The sequence below is a fragment of the Oncorhynchus mykiss genome, chromosome 10, assembly GCF_057628025.1.
Source record: "Oncorhynchus mykiss isolate SJ-2025 chromosome 10, ASM5762802v1, whole genome shotgun sequence".
Lineage (NCBI taxonomy): Eukaryota > Metazoa > Chordata > Actinopteri > Salmoniformes > Salmonidae > Oncorhynchus > Oncorhynchus mykiss.
Window position 1 is genome coordinate 52,024,119 of NC_143031.1, and position 15,897 is coordinate 52,040,015.

At 41.9% G+C, this 15,897-nt stretch overlaps 1 long non-coding RNA gene across 1 annotated transcript in view; it reads right to left on the reverse strand.

Annotated features, from left to right (window-relative positions):
• Window positions 1–5,826: 5,826 nt before the first annotated feature.
• LOC149980062 (uncharacterized) overlaps window positions 5,827–15,897 on the reverse strand; it is a 126,696-nt gene continuing 116,625 nt past the window's right edge. Inside the window, exon 3 of the long non-coding RNA XR_016483804.1 lies at window positions 5,827–6,546. This is a non-coding gene — a long non-coding RNA (uncharacterized LOC149980062). The remainder of the gene's footprint in view (window positions 6,547–15,897) is intronic.

The following is a 15,897-nucleotide window of genomic DNA, read 5'->3' on the forward strand; positions in this document are numbered from 1 at the left end:
CGTTATTGCCGATGATGTCTGGTGAGGACCTGCCTTACAACAGGCCTACAAGCCCTCAGTCCAGCCTCTCTCAGCCTGTTGCGGACAGTCTGAGCACTGATGGAGGGATTGTGCGTTCCTGTTGTAACTTCGGCAGTTGTTGTTGCCATCCTATACCTATCCGGCAGGTGTGAAGTTCGGATGTACCGATCCTGTTATTACACGTGGTCTGCCACTGCGTGGACGATCAGCTGTCCATCCTATCTCCCTGTAGCGCGGTCATAGGCGTCTCACAGTACGGTCATTGCAATTTATTACCCTGGTCACATCTGCAGTCCTCATGCCTCCTTGCAGCATGCCTAAGGCACGTTCACGCAGATGAGCCGGGACACTGAGTATCTTTCTTTGGTGTTTTTCAGAGTCAGTAGGAAGGCCTCTTTAGTGTCATTGACCTTAACATTGACCTTAATTGCCGAACGTCTGTAAGCTGTTAGTGTCTTAAATACCGTTCCACAGGTGCATATTCATTAATTGTTTATGGTTCATTGAACAAGCATGGGAAATAGTGTTTAAACCCTTTACAATGGAGATCTGTGAAGTTATTTGAATTTTTACGAATTATCTGTGAAAAGACAGGGTCCTGAAAAAGTGATGTTTCTTTTTTTGCTGAGTTTAGTAGTCACTGCCCCCCTGAGTGAGGTCAGAGAGTGTCTCAGCCTGTTGGAACCACCCTTTTGAATGGACTGAATATGGACTGATCATAATCCTTTTCAGTTATTCTAGAATATAATCAATGTTGATTTGTATCTTATGCAAACATAATAATAATTTTCCCTGTCATAACTCAGTTCATCTATTCATTTCATACCTGCTCCCAAACAGGCTCTTAAATGTTCATCTTTATTTACAAATACAAAAAAAATGCATGGATGGACATTGACAGGAATAAAACCTAGCATTGACGTGGTTGTACTGTCCTAATACACCCTCACATGGCAACCTTGATCCGCGTAGATACTGTACTAATCATCTAGACCACAAGGATTGGTGGAAGTCATGCAAAACAGTTTTTTCCTTATTCATGTAATGATGGCACTGAAGCAGACATTGAGCACACATTTGGCATGTCAAAGCTTGTTGTACTAATTACATATGCCACCAACAAAAGTGATGGATACAATTTGGGATTTTACCGGGACAGTCCGGCACAGTCACGCAATACTGGAATATAAAAGAAAACCAGAAACCCTGAACATGTGAGTAGATATACACTGCTCAACAAAATAAAGGGAACACTTAAACAACACAATGTAACTCCAAGTCAATCACACTTCTGTGAAATCAAACTGTCCACTTAGGAAGCAACACTGATTGACAATAAATTTCACACGCTGTTGTGCAAATGGAATAGACAACAGGTGGAAATTATAGGCAATTAGCAAGACACGCCGAATATAGGAGTGGTTCTGCAGGTGGTGACCACAGACCACTTCTCAGTTCCTATGCTTCCTGGCTGATGTTTTGTTCACTTTTGATTGCTGGCGGTGCTTTCACTCTAGTGGTAGCATGAGACGGAGTCTACAACCCTCACAAGTGGCTCAGGTAGTGCTGCTCATCCAGGATGGGACATCGATGCGAGCATAGGCAAGAAGGTTTGCTGTGTCTGTCAGCGTAGTGTCCAGAGCATGGAGGTGCTACCAGGAGACAGGCCAGTACATCAGGAGATGTGGAGGAAGCCGTAGGAGGGCAACAACCCAGCAGCAGGGCCGCTACCTCCGCCTTTGTGCAAGGAGGAGCAGGAGGAGCACTGCGAGAGCCCTGCAAAACTACCTCCAGCAGGCCACAAATGTGCATGTGTCTGCTCAAACGGTCAGAAACAGACTCCATGAGGGTGGTATGAGGGCCCGACGTCCACAGGTGGGGGTTGTGCTTAGAGCCCAACACCGTGCAGGATGTTTGGCATTTGCCACATTTGCCCTGTGCTCTTCACAGATTAAAGCAGGTTCACACTGAGCACGTGACAGACGTGACAGAGTCTGGAGACGCCGTGGAGAACGTTCTGCTGCCTGCAACATCCTCCAGCATGACCGGTTTGGCGGTGGGTCAGTCATGGTGTGGGGTGGCATTTCTTTGGGGGGCCGCACAACCCTCCATGTGCTCGCCAGAGGTAGCCTGACTGCCATTAGGTACCGAGATGAGATCTTCAGACCGCTTCTGAGACCATATGCTGGTGCGGTTGGCCCTGGGTTCCTCCTAATGCAAGACGATGCTAGACCTCATGTGGCTGGAGTGTGTCAGCAGTTCCTGCAAGAGGAAGGCATTGATGGACTGGCCCGCCCGTTCCCCAGACCTGAATCCAATTGAGCACATCTGGGACATCATGTCTCGCTCCATCCACCAACGCCACGTTGCACCACAGACTGTCCAGGAGTTGGCAGATGCTTTATTCCAGGACTGGGAGGAGATCCCTCAGGAGACCATCCGCCACCTCATCAGGAGCATGCCCAGGCGTTGTTTGGAGGTCATACAGGCACGTGGAGGCCACACACACTACTGAGCCTCATTTGGACTTGTTTTAAGTTTTACATCAAAGTTGGATCAGCCTGTAGTGTGGTTTTCCACTTTAATTTTGAGTGTGCCTCCAAATCCAGACCTCCATGGGATGATACATTTGAATTCCATTGATCATTTTTGTGTGATTTTGTTGTCAGCACATTCAACTATGTAAAGAAAAAAGTATTTAATAAGAATATTTCATTCATTCAAATCTAGGATGTGTTATTTTAGTGTTCCCTTTGTTTTTTGAGCAGTGAATTATTAATGAGCAAGCAATGCTCTGTGTGCGCTCATCCGGAAAACAAAATATTCAGTATGGGGTGCATGTCCAACTGACCATCAGCTTTCTAGAGATCTTGTGTGTGGTGTAATGTTACGGATTCAAATAACCCATTGAATGTCAGAATAGAACTATAGGGATTATATTAATTATAGGTATAATAGACTGAAGCTAGTGTAAACTGCTGATCGTATCTTATGGGAACATGTAGCACAAATCTATTGCTTCATGCTAGGTAGGTTTTGACGTTTTGGTAGGGGCGCGTCAATTTTAGCTAGGTGGCTGTCACTGGCTATAAATCGTGTGTTTGGTGTACTGATTCAAAGAAACCATCAGATGAAATGTCAGAATAGAATTCATTATATGGCTAATAGATTGAAGTTAGTATCAATTGCAGATCTCCTCTAATGAGAGCAGGTAGCATTGTTAGTCTATGCTCGCTAGCTAGCTTAGCATGCTAGCTAATTCATTTCTCAGATCTACTTAGCTAGCTAGTTCTTAACAGTTCAACCATCATTTTCCCCCGGGAATGCTGTGTCTAGGTTGTTGTATCCCTAGATTAGCATTGTATGTGTGTGTAGCTGTCAGTCAGTGCCATGCAGATTTGATTGCATCGCTATCAGAGTAAAATGATATGATACAAAGGTAAAACGCAGTAACTGCAGCCAAGGGCAGGTTGAAACCAAGCTAAAAGGCAGTAAGTTCAGTTACTGCCATTTACCTTGGTTTCACAGTAACTATTTGCAGTTACTGCTAATTACGACCCCCATTTTTCTCCAAAACACAATACAATAGAGGCAGGATACTTGTCCACATGATTAAGCATGCATTTAATGTAACAAAAATTACATTAACTCATTTTCGACCAAATGAGCAGTTACTGCCTTTTTGCTTGGGAGAGCAGATTTAGTTAGAGAGTAAATAAATAATTAAACCAATTTGTGTAGTACATCATAAGTAAGGCTGGAGTTTTTGCAGATGCAGGAGGTTATGACTGTTCAGAATATGTGGCTCACCACCTGGATTCGGTCTTATATAGCAACATTTGAATTCATGTTATTTTACATTGGATAAAAGTAGACTCAGAGCTACAACATGTTTATCATACACTGCATTTGAGGAAACAATGGGAAACTAATTCTGCTTTGAAAGTAGATCAACTTGTAAACTCACTTTTGTGAAAACCGTCTTTCAATGTTTTGGTACTACTATTGGAGAGCCTTTCTTTGTCTACACCCATTCATCAGCATTGTTCACACACTCTTAAGCCTTAGCCCCACCCCTCTTTAAGGGTTGATCTGTGCGTTATGTACCAACTTGCCAGCCACTTCCAGACATCTAAGAGAGAGAGAACAACTCACTGAACATTACTCACCCTAGCAAAGCTGGTTAGACTGTCACAGTTTGTTATCCAGAGCGTTGGTGACTGCAACGTGCTGTCAGATTGTCCGTTCGTAAATTCTGAGCGTTTCACTTTCAGAACGCACACTGGATGTTCTGGCCAATAATTAGGGATGTTCCGAAAGCTCTGACGTCACAACGACAGTCAAGCACCCAAGCTAACTGGCTAACATTGGCTAGCTACTTCCAGACACATAATGAGAGAAAACCCCACTCTAACCATTTTTCCCCCATAGCAGAGCTGGTTAGCGAGTTTTCATGTTATCCAGAGCGTTGCTGAATGTAGCAGTGCTCCTGGCCAAAATTTAATGCCGACATTTACTGACAAAGGCCATACTCAACGGGTATTGAGCGTTCAAAGATTTATCAGTTATTCTGCCCCCTGGCACACTTAACACGAGAGTATTTTTGTTTATCAATGTAGCTAGCTAGGTAAACAATGAATCCCAACGCATGACGTACCGTTAGTTAGCGAGCCAGCCAGCTAACGTTAGCTAGTTAACAGTACACTAACTTGAAATGAAAATACTTTGTCAAAATTAGAGTGGAGTCTTTTGTTAAGACATGTAGCTAGATAACTAGCTAAACAATGGACCATAATCACAACTCATGACGTTACTACCCTGCATGAATCTGCAGGTAGCTAACTAACCAGGTTCTATGGCTATAACTAGTCAAGCAAATGTGTCTGAGATAGGAAGAATAAGATCATACACATAACATTAGCTATCGACCCAGGAAGCTAACATTAGCTAGCTAACAGTACACTTGAAATTAAACCACTTTGTCTAAATTAGAAACGTGTAATATCTGAAAATGTAGCTAGCTAGACTATTTTACCTGTATGTATCATGGTTGGTTGTGCCTCCTGTCTGATGCCATGCATGGTTGCCCTTAGTTTGACTATGTAATCCAGACTGGTGTTTTCTCCATCTCCTTGGCTATCATACTCAAATTCCACTGATTTCAAAACTTGGTCCTCCAGAAAGTGGAGACATAATGTATATACATAACGTTAGCTAGCAAGCCAGCCAGCTAATGTTAGCTAGCTAACAGTACATTTTAACTGGATATTAGGTTTATGCAGTTACATATGCGATACATAAAAAAAGCTGCATTTGGCACAATTACCTAGACATACTGACTAGCTCCAATAGACAGACGCGTGCTATATGGCAGACCAATCCAAACTAATCTCTCGGCATGTCAGTGGTCATTATCTCAGCCAATCATGGTTAGAGGGAAGGTTGCTCGCTTTTTCTGTGGCTAAACCAACTAGGCTCGAAATGTAACAGTTTTATTCTTAAAACAGTCGGTGGTCAGTCAGGCCAAACCACTGGAGACATGAGCAGAGTAGTGTAAATAAAAAGTTGTGTCATTAAGCAGACACTCTTATTCAGAGTGACTTACAGGAGCAATTAATATTCACTCTAACACATGCACCAGGGCCCAGTTTCCCAAAATATTCTTACCGTTAGAATCCTATGGTTCTAGAGAGAGAGAGAGAGAGAGAGAGAGAGAGAGAGAGAGAGAGAGAGAGAGAGAGAGAGAGAGAGAGAGAGAGAGAGAGAGAGAGAGAGAGAGAGAGAGAGAGAGAGAGAGAGAGAGAGAGAGAGAGAGAGAGAGAGAGAGAGAGAGAGAGAGACTTTGCTGAAGGTGTAGAGGCCTCAGCTGTTCTGGACTGTGTGTGCAGCTCCGCCAAGAGCTGTTTGTGTGCGTCTACATTGAGTGAAGAAACTCCCATGGAACGGCAGAAGGGAGCTGTCATACACATTTTGGCTTTTCATCTAGCAGAATTCATTGCACACATTTCTGAAATTTCACATATCACACAAAGCATTGGAACCGGATAAGAGTGAGATGTTTTAAAGTCAACAAAAAAACTATTTGGAAGATGCTGTTCAATTCTAAGTAGATTTAAAATGATCAAATCAAATCAAAATCAAATCAAATGTATTTATATAGCCCTTCGTACATCAGCTGATATCTCAAAGTGCTGTACAGAAACCCAGCCTAAAACCCCAAACAGCAAGCAATGCAGGTGTAGAAGCACGGTGACTAGGAAAAACTCCCTAGAAAGGCCAAAACCTAGGAAGAAACCTAAAGAGGAACCAGGCTATGTGGGGTGGCCAGTCCTCTTCTGGCTGTGCCGGGTGGAGATTATAACAGAACATGGCCAAGAGGTTCAAATGCTCATAAATGACCAGCATGGTCAAATAATAATTAGGCAGAACAGTTGAAACTGGAGCAGCAGCACGGCCAGGTGGACTGGGGACAGCAAGGAGTCATCATGTCAGGTAGTCCTGAGGCATGGTCCTAGGGCTCAGGTCCTCCGAGAGAGAGAAAGAAAGAGAGAAAAAGAGAATTAGAGAGAGCACACTTAAATTCACACAGGACACCGGATAGGACAGGAGAAGTACTCCAGATATAACAAACTGACCCTAGCCACCCGACACATAAACTACTGCAGCATAAATACTGGAGGCTGAGACAGGAGGGGTCAGGAGACACTGTGGCCCCATCCGAGGACACCCCCGGACAGGGCCAAATAGGAAGGATATAACCCCACCCACTTTGCCAAAGCACAGCCCCAACAACACTGGAGGGATATCTTCAACCACCAACTTACCATCCTGAGACAAGGCCGAGTATAGCCCACAAAGATCTCCGCCACGGCACAACCCAAGGGGGGGGGCGCCAACCCAGACAGGAAGATCACATCAGTGACTCAACCCACTCAAGTGGCGCACCCCTCCCAGGGACGGCATGGAAGAGCACCAGTAAGCCAGTGACTCAGCAACTGTAATGGGGTTAGAGGCAGAGAATCCCAGTGGAAAGAGGGGAACCGGCCAGGCAGAGACAGCAAGGGCGGTTCGTTGCTCCAGAGCCTTTCCGTTCACCTTCCCACTCCTGGGCCAGACTACACTCAATCATATGACCCACTGAAGAGAAGAGTCTTCAGTAAAGACTTAAAGGTTGAGACCGAGTTTGCGTCTCTTACATGGGTAGGCAGACCATTCCATAAAAATGGAGCTCTATAGGAGAAAGCCCTGCCTCCAGCTGTTTGCTTAGAAATTCTAGGGACAATTAGGAGGCCTGCGTCTTGTGACCGTAGCGTACGTGTAGGTATGTACGGCAGGACCAAATCATAGAGATAGGTAGGAGCAAGCCCATGTAATGCTTTGTAGGTTAGCAGTAACACCTTGAAATCAGCCCTTGCCTTGACAGGAAGCCAGTGTAGGGAGGCTAGCACTGGAATAATACGATCCCATTTTTTAGTTCTAGTCAGGATTCTAGCAGCTGTATTTAGCACTAACTGAAGTTTATTTAGTGCTTTATCCGGGTAGCCGGAAAGTAGAGCATTGCAGTAGTCTAACCTAGAAGTGACAAAAGCATGGATTAATTTTTCTGCATCATTTTTGGACAGAAAGTTTCTGATTTTTGCAATGTTACGTAGATGGAAAAACGCTGTCCTTGAAATGGTCTTGATATGTTCTTCAAAAGAGAGATCGGGGTCCAGAGTAACGCCGAGGTCCTTCACAGTTTTATTTGAGACGACTATACAACTATTAAGATTAATTGTCAGATTCAACAGAAGATCTCTTTGTTTCTTGGGACATAGAACCAGCATCTCTGTTTTGTCCAAGTTTAAAAGTAGAAAGTTTGCATCCATCCACTTCCTTATGTCTGAAACACAGGCTTCTAGCGAGGGCAATTTTGGGGCTTCACCATGTTTCATTGAAATGTACAGCTGTGTGTCATCCGCATAGCAGTGAAAGTTAACATTATGTTTTCGAATGACATCCCCAAGAGGTAAAATATATAGTGAAAACAATAGTGGTCCTAAAACGGAATCTTGAGGAACACCGAAATTTACAGTTGATTTGTCAGAGGACAAACCATTCACAGAGACAAACTGATATCTTTCCGACAGATAAGATCTAAACCAGGCCAGAACTTGTCCGTGTAGACCAATTTGGGTTTCCAATCTCTCCAAAAGAATGTGGTGATCGATGGTATCAAAAGCAGCACTAAGGTCTAGGAGCACGAGGACAGATGCAGAGCCTCGGTCTGATGCCATTAAAAGGTCAAAGGTCAATTAAATGATCAACTATTTCATCGTACAGATATGTAGCGTGCTTCCTGCCGTGCCTTTAGCTAAATGCTTTAGCTAGCTAGTAGGACTAGAAGTTACTAGAATACTGACTATTTGAACAGTAACGTCAGTAGTTAGGGTTACTTGCTGTTGAGTGACAGCTTCATATTTAAAGTTAGATAGCTACCAGGAAGCTACCAGTTACCAGGAATTGTGTTCAAACTGTTGCAGGGTCTGATGCCCTTGAAAACTGACTTCTCATTTTGAAAATGGCCTATGTGTCATGGATATGAGTCAGAAACGTTTATTCTAGTGTCAAAATGAACTACAAAGTGAAAATAGGATAATTCTGGTCTTAACGTCAGTCTCGTCCAAAACAGAGTTCTGTAAGTGAGTTTGTTATGATTTACTGTAGGGTTGGGTATGGATTACTGAAGTGTCCAATTTTGCCAATAATGCCCACACCCCCAGCTTCCAGGTGCAATGCATGCACATTTTTCTCAGAAAATATGGAGTGAAGATATGCTTCCATAAAGTTGGTGCAAACTTACAATGCATTTCAACAATATTGCCAGATGGCCAGGAATAGATTACATCTGACATAATAACTTCTGCTGCCTGTCAACCGTCAAACTACTGGTGTTGGTGAGTACGCTAGCTAAGTAGTTAGCTGATACTAGCTAAGTAGTAGCTACTTTTGGTGATACAACATTATTTGATAATGCTAGTGAGCCAGGCTAGCTATGATACCACAGATGAAAGGGGAATGACACTGTAACTGTCTAAATACATTCGCTAATATTACGTAGTATGTCAAAGGAAGATGTGCATAACTCACGTTAGCTAGCTACCTTGCTAATGACAACTAATTGTAGCTACTAGCTTAGTGTTGGATTCTAGCTTGAAATACACTTATTCATGTTACCATACTGGAACTTATTGTTTACTTTACTGTATAATGAATGTAAATGTTGGGGTCAATGGAGGGTGAATAAGAACTAGGTGTATGGAAAGTTACTGAGTGGGACAATGGGGGGAGGCAGGAAGTTTACATTCTGTAGAACATGTTATTGTCAAATCTCATGGATCCTATGGAGGGAGGCAAAGGGCAACAGTCTGGTTTCCGTCACTGATAAGGTAGGACAGCCGTGGATTAGGGAGGAGTGAGGTCCGAGGTCAGGTCAGATGAAGTGAGAAAGAACAGTCCTATCCCACACACATATATTTCCATGCCCACAAAGGTTCTAGCAGGAGGCAGGGCCATGACTAAACCAGTGAAAGGAACCAATTAAGTTCCTGACTAGCAACAGAGATGTATTGGCTGTCCAGATGTGCAAAGCGTTGACTCCGCCTAGTAGGAAGGTATAAATAAATATATGTGCTTGAGTAAACATGTCTTAGTCTTTGCAGCTGTTTGACCCCTTGGGGGAATACACCTGGTTTGAGCTTTTCCTAGTTATTTGTTTGAGTTTTTACTCTGTGTGATTAGAACCTAACACCAGCTAATCATTGGATGTAGCCAACCAGCTTTCAATAATGTCTCACCTCAAACTGGCTAGCTAACGTTAGCTAGCCAACTCATTTAAACTCGGTGTAACAGCTTTCTTCCTGGGAAGGAGAGGCGGACCAGAACGCAGCGTGGTTAGAGTTCATGTTCTTTAATAAGAGACACTTAACATGAACTAACTACAAAACAATAACTGTGAAAACCGAACACAGTCTTATCTGGTGCATAGACACAAAGACAAGAAACAACCACCCACAAACAAACAGTGAAACCCAGGCTACCTAAGTATGATTCTCAATCAGAGACAACTAATGACACCTGCCTCTGATTGAGAACCATACTAGGCCGAAACATAGAAATCCCAAAATCATAGAAAAACAAACATAGACTGCCCACCCCAACTCACGCTTTGACCATACTAAACAACGACAAAACAAAGGAAATAAAGGTCAGAACGTGACACTCGGACAAAGATATGATAACGTGAACTGGATAGAATATGGGGAAAAGCCACCAAATTATTTTTCAATTGTAGAAACGCTACCAAAAAAAATTTATTGAAACTTCTTACAAATGACTCATGATTCACCAAATTATATTTTGAAAGAGGAAGTAAAGTACTTCAAGAATATTTTTTCATTTCAGTCTCCTCCATCTCCACTAACCAAAGCTAATTGTATAGATTTTTCCCCTATTAATAATGTAAAATTAACATCTGTACAGATAGACTCATGTGAAGGCCAAATTACAGAGGAGAAATTTCTTGATGCAATTAAAGCCTTTAAGGCTGGGAAAACTCCAGGGCTGGATGGCATACCAGTGGAAGTAAGAAAAACTTTTTTTGATATACTCAGAGGACCTTTATTAGCATATATTATTAGCCTTAGTAACAAGATAACCAATGTAAAACAGGTATCATTGCCAGAATGATCCAGCTTCGTTGCATAGCTTGTCAAAAATACTCTGTTCCTGCTCCCCCTCCCCCCATTTTGTATGCATATTGAATATTTTCCATCACCTAATGAACAACCATAATACCAGTCTGGTGTTAATCTTTCTGTGCTGGATTGACGTAACCTGAAAATGATATATGTTGCTTTACATTGAACGGTCATATCTCAGTGCTTGTTTTCATATTTACAAAAAAATAAGCTATTTTCTTTACTTTCAGAGTGCGAGCTGACCTAGGGGTCGAAAATGTAGATGTTGCCAGATGTATGTTCACTGTCTGAGGAACAGGCCTTGGAAGCTTTATTGCTGGCAAAAGTGTCCGTAACCAGAGGTAATTAAACTGTTCTGTGTTCTTTTTCTCTCTTCCTCTCTGCCTGTCTTGTTGTACATGGAACCTGTCTCACATGCATTAATTAAAAAACCCTTAAGATGTTAGCTGCTAATCTTAAGATTTGCACCACATAAACACTAGCCATTTTTACTGGACTATCAAGCCCCTGTTACTGCCAACTGTATAGTCACTAATAGAGATTTGTTTATTTTGAGCATTCAGGTGGAGGACCTGCTTTATCAGGAGGATAATCTGGAATCTGGAAACACTGACAATGGGGTCACTGTTCCTGACATCCCATGCCCCCTGTCTCTACTGAGAATGTTGCTGTGCTGCAGCGTCAAGTGAACCCTACCACTAACTCCTCATCTTTTTGTCAGGACATATACATGCATGCTCTTCGGTTAGTTATAAGTCTCCAGCCTTTATGGGTGCAGTCCTCCCACACTATGTAGGATATTTTTTTAGCCACTCTTGATAATAGCAAACATTTGTAATTTTTGGAGAAGGGTGAAAGGATAGCAGGCCCAGCTGTCAAAGGACCCTGTCTTTCAAAGGCTATTCTGGATAGAGCAGGTACTTTTGTGTAGTCTATTTCTTGTGAGGTTTTCTGTCCTCAGATACAGAGATCTGTGAAAGCCTGTCTGTAGATTAAGAGGTCCCAATGAAGAGCAGCTGCTCTCAGTCCTGGTCCTGGCTCTCAAATGGGTGCACATATTTGTTTTTGCCTTAGATCTACATAGCTGATTCAAATGATCAAGTCATCATCAAACTTCAAGTGGTATTTATGTATTAATTTGTGACGCTATCCTTAATATGATCCTGCTATTGTCACATGCTACACATATCTATCTATCCAATGTTTTCATGATTTGTTATAAGGGATATTATATTATACAGGAAGTATTATTAAAGAGATGCTTTACATTGAAATACAGATAGAGATGTAATAGTCCCAGAGTTAATGATCCAAGGTCAGTTTTGCATTTCACCTCCTGATGATTATGTTGACTGACTGTGTTACAATAATAAAATAATACTTATTTTCCACCATAATTTGCAAATAAATTAATAAAAAATCCTACAATGTGAATTTCTGGATTTTTTTTCTCATTTTGTCAGTCATAGTTGAAGTGTACCTATGATGAAAATTACAGGCCTCTCTCATCTTTTTATGTGGGAGAACTTGCACAATTGGTGGCTGACTAAATACTTTTTTGCCCCACTGTAGATGGGAAGGGACTTCATCACCCACTGGAGAGAAAGCGAGAACCTCGCCCAGAGAGCTGTGCATGTCAGTATGTTAGACAGCCAAATCCTTAGATTTGGGCAAATAGACCATAGAAATAGAAATGCCATTCTAGTTCTGGTTAGATAGTTAAAATTGTACTCTACATACAACAGATTTGTATTTGTTAAGTAAAAAAATGTATTCCTACTTTCTTTATAAACACATCAATCTTCATTTTTATTTGTCTTTGTAACAAGACCACATCGAATAACATTTTTTGTTGATGTATCTACACTCAAGTTGGGTGAGGTTTGTTCAATGTCCACATGTAGCCTACACCTGTCAGAATATTAGTTCTGGGATTTGTATCCCGGGAAAGCTCTATCAGCGGACAAAAGGAGAGATGAGACAAAACTAACCAATTATGGAATATTGTGTTGTAGGACAGTCGATCTGACTAAAGACCAGGCAATCAACTCGCAGTTGATACAGTTTCGATGTAATATGTAGTTACATGGTGTAATGAAACTAAGCTACAAGCTTCTTTGGTAGCAAGGTAGCAAGAGTGTCTTATGAAACACATTCCAGATACTGGCTCTTGCTATCCTGCCATAACTGATTTGAAAGAGAAATATCAACTAGATAGGATAGCCAGCTGCAGCTACCACCAAGCTATGCTAGCTAGTTGCTGTCAGCTAGGCTAAACACAAGGGAAGTGCATGCTTTAGCCTACACATAGAACTGAATTAGCTGACCATCTTGAGATGGTGAGTCAGTCAGGAGGGAAGAACCACAAAACTTTGCTCTCTCAATAGCAAAAGCTAGCTTAGCTTACCTCTGTACTCACTACTGCCCTTGTTTGTTGTGATTGAATGGCAAAGACATCCAAGAAACACCCACTTCAAGCCATAACCCCAAGACAACTGTTGTTTGCCTTTAGTCATGGCCACTAGATGAGCATTGATGAAAAACGAGGCCAAATCAGGAAGTGCAGTCGCCCTTTAAGTAAATAGTAGGCAAGCCAGATTTTGTACATGACCTCTCTCTGTATCTGTGTTTGTTTCTCACTCCATCGCTCTCTCCTCTCGCTCTGTTACTCTCTCTCTCTCTCTGCTAGTCTCTCCATCTCTTCTGTCTCTCCTCTATCTCTTCTATCTCTCCTCTATCTCTCTCATTCACAGCCCTCAAGACAGGAGGGTGACAATAACTAATGGCCTCCACCTGCCTCATGCTCTTCTCTGACGTAAGAGGAGGAGACTCACAAATCCTGGCCAGGAGTCTCTCTCCTATACTGGTGTCATGCGTTCTGGACTGGGAGACGTTCAGTGTCAAACCTGGGTTCAAGATTTGGACAAATTAGTTTAATGGTGCAGCAAATTGTAAAAAGAATGGCCTATAATATTTTAATGTATCTTCTTGGAATGGGATTCTACTGCCAATGTATTGTTCCCACTCAGGGCATCCATCATAGCTGGACGGGCAGCATGTTCCCATAGCTGGATGGGCAGCATGTTCCCAGAGTCCAAGTGGCTTTGTTTTTATAGCTGTCTACAGGCTGCTCTGCTCCAGGAGAACCCAGAACCACTCTGGACTATACAGTATGTTCCACACACAGGGCCAGCTCACAATTTAGGAATAGCTCCTGTCTGTTTCGGGCTGGGCTAAGTTATGAGTAACACTCCAATTCTAGTTAGAAGATAAATAAATAAAAAGGTTCAGTCATGACCCAGCCTTTTGGGCTTCAACCCAAAAAAGAGGTGAAACAGGTGATGGTGCTGGATGTCATAAAGTGGTTGCATCTCAATCGTCTAGTCTTCCTCCTCTAATCTGCTCTCTTTAATCTGTTCCATTCAGAGAACACTTCATCTTTCCAGCCCTTCATCTCGGTATAAATGAAGGAGAGGAGAAGATGAGAGGACACCACATGAGACTATGGAGACGCAGCCTTTACAGTGTTTGGTTTTTGAGTATGTGTCAATCCCCCTATTGGTTGATTAGGGGAAGTGAGAGGGCCCGATATGACATACTGTAGTACTATAATTATTACTCCACTGTTTCCTGCTGAAGGATATCCCCATCAAAGGGAATTAACATCTTACTTAATTTGTTTTCATCATGACATGTTTTTGTTATTTTTGGAACTGTGATGACTCCTCCTCTTCCTCTTCCTGGTGGTTTCAGTTTACCTCATGCTCTTGTTATTCTCCTGTTCCTTTTTTCAACTTCTTTTTGCGTTTACTCTTTAGAGAGCAGAAATTACCCATATATGGTCTTTGTTGTGTCCTACAGTTGCTCTCTAATACTATATATTGGCACCCTTGCTCTTTACAATGGAGTGCAATGGAGCAGAATGTTCTGTTTTCTCTGTTCAAAACTGTTTGAATGGCTATTTTTACCCTGTAGTTACCTGCAATTTACCACAAGTGAAATAAATTAAAACAATTGTACTCGAGAGGGTGTGCTAAAATGACGTTAAGGTTGTTTTGCACAACCTCAAGTGTACAATTGCTTTTCTACAAAGGGTTACCAATTAAATGAAAAACATTATTTTGATAAATGTGTTCATAGACTACTATTTCATCCCGCAATGAAAAAATAGGCCTTGTCCCAACACATCTACGGTTGCAAGCCAGGCTAGCTGGCCATTCATTCTATCAGTTAGGTTTCCAGAGACGCGACCCAGTCGTGAAGTTTTTTTGTTCTATATTTATTGCCTTGACCCAGTCATTTGTTCCAAATGTTCTGTTCAAACACTGGCTGGCAACACTCCTATCCCTTTATTGTGTTAGCTGTGTAGCCAACTAACTACACAGCTAACACAACCACAGGTAAAACAGTGCAGCTATAATAACAGCAAAGTATCTGCATTTGTGTATATTTAAGCTTTTTTGGGTACATCCAAAACAATGAGCTAATAATGTGCGATTTCACCTGGCATAGAAAATGTGCTCACTCATCAGGCCAGTGTTCAGAGGAGCTAGCCAACTACACAGCTAACACAATCACAGCAAATTAGCTGTATATCAATTAGCTGTATATCAAATATCATTTGACCTGTTTTTCTACTTTATTTATTTGTATATATCCATAAAAATTATGCTGATTCATGATTTCGACTGGCTGCAAAAAGATCTGTACATGCTATCGGTTAGTTTGCCAGAGATGCTACCCAGTCGTGAAATCTTTTTGTTCTATATCTATGGACGCAACCCAGTCATTCATTCTAAATGTTCCGTTGCCATGATGGCTGGTAAATGCTCTTATCACTTGCTTGTGACAGTCACGTCAAACAATGCAGATAGAATAACAAAGTAGCTGCTTTTCATTTAGTTTTACATGTTATTCTATTGACATTTCTTTGTATTTTAAGATGGCGTACCAGAAAGACTTGTTTGTTTTTGTCCCGTGTTTTGTCCCATGTAAATATTCAGATTTTTTAATTTTCTAATTAAATATACCTTCCTGCAACTGCCTCACCCAACGTGGTACGGATCTGCTACTAGATATTTAGTCATTGTTAACCACTGTTAGCAGTCTTTACCTTTAGCACAGACACCAGCCGCTT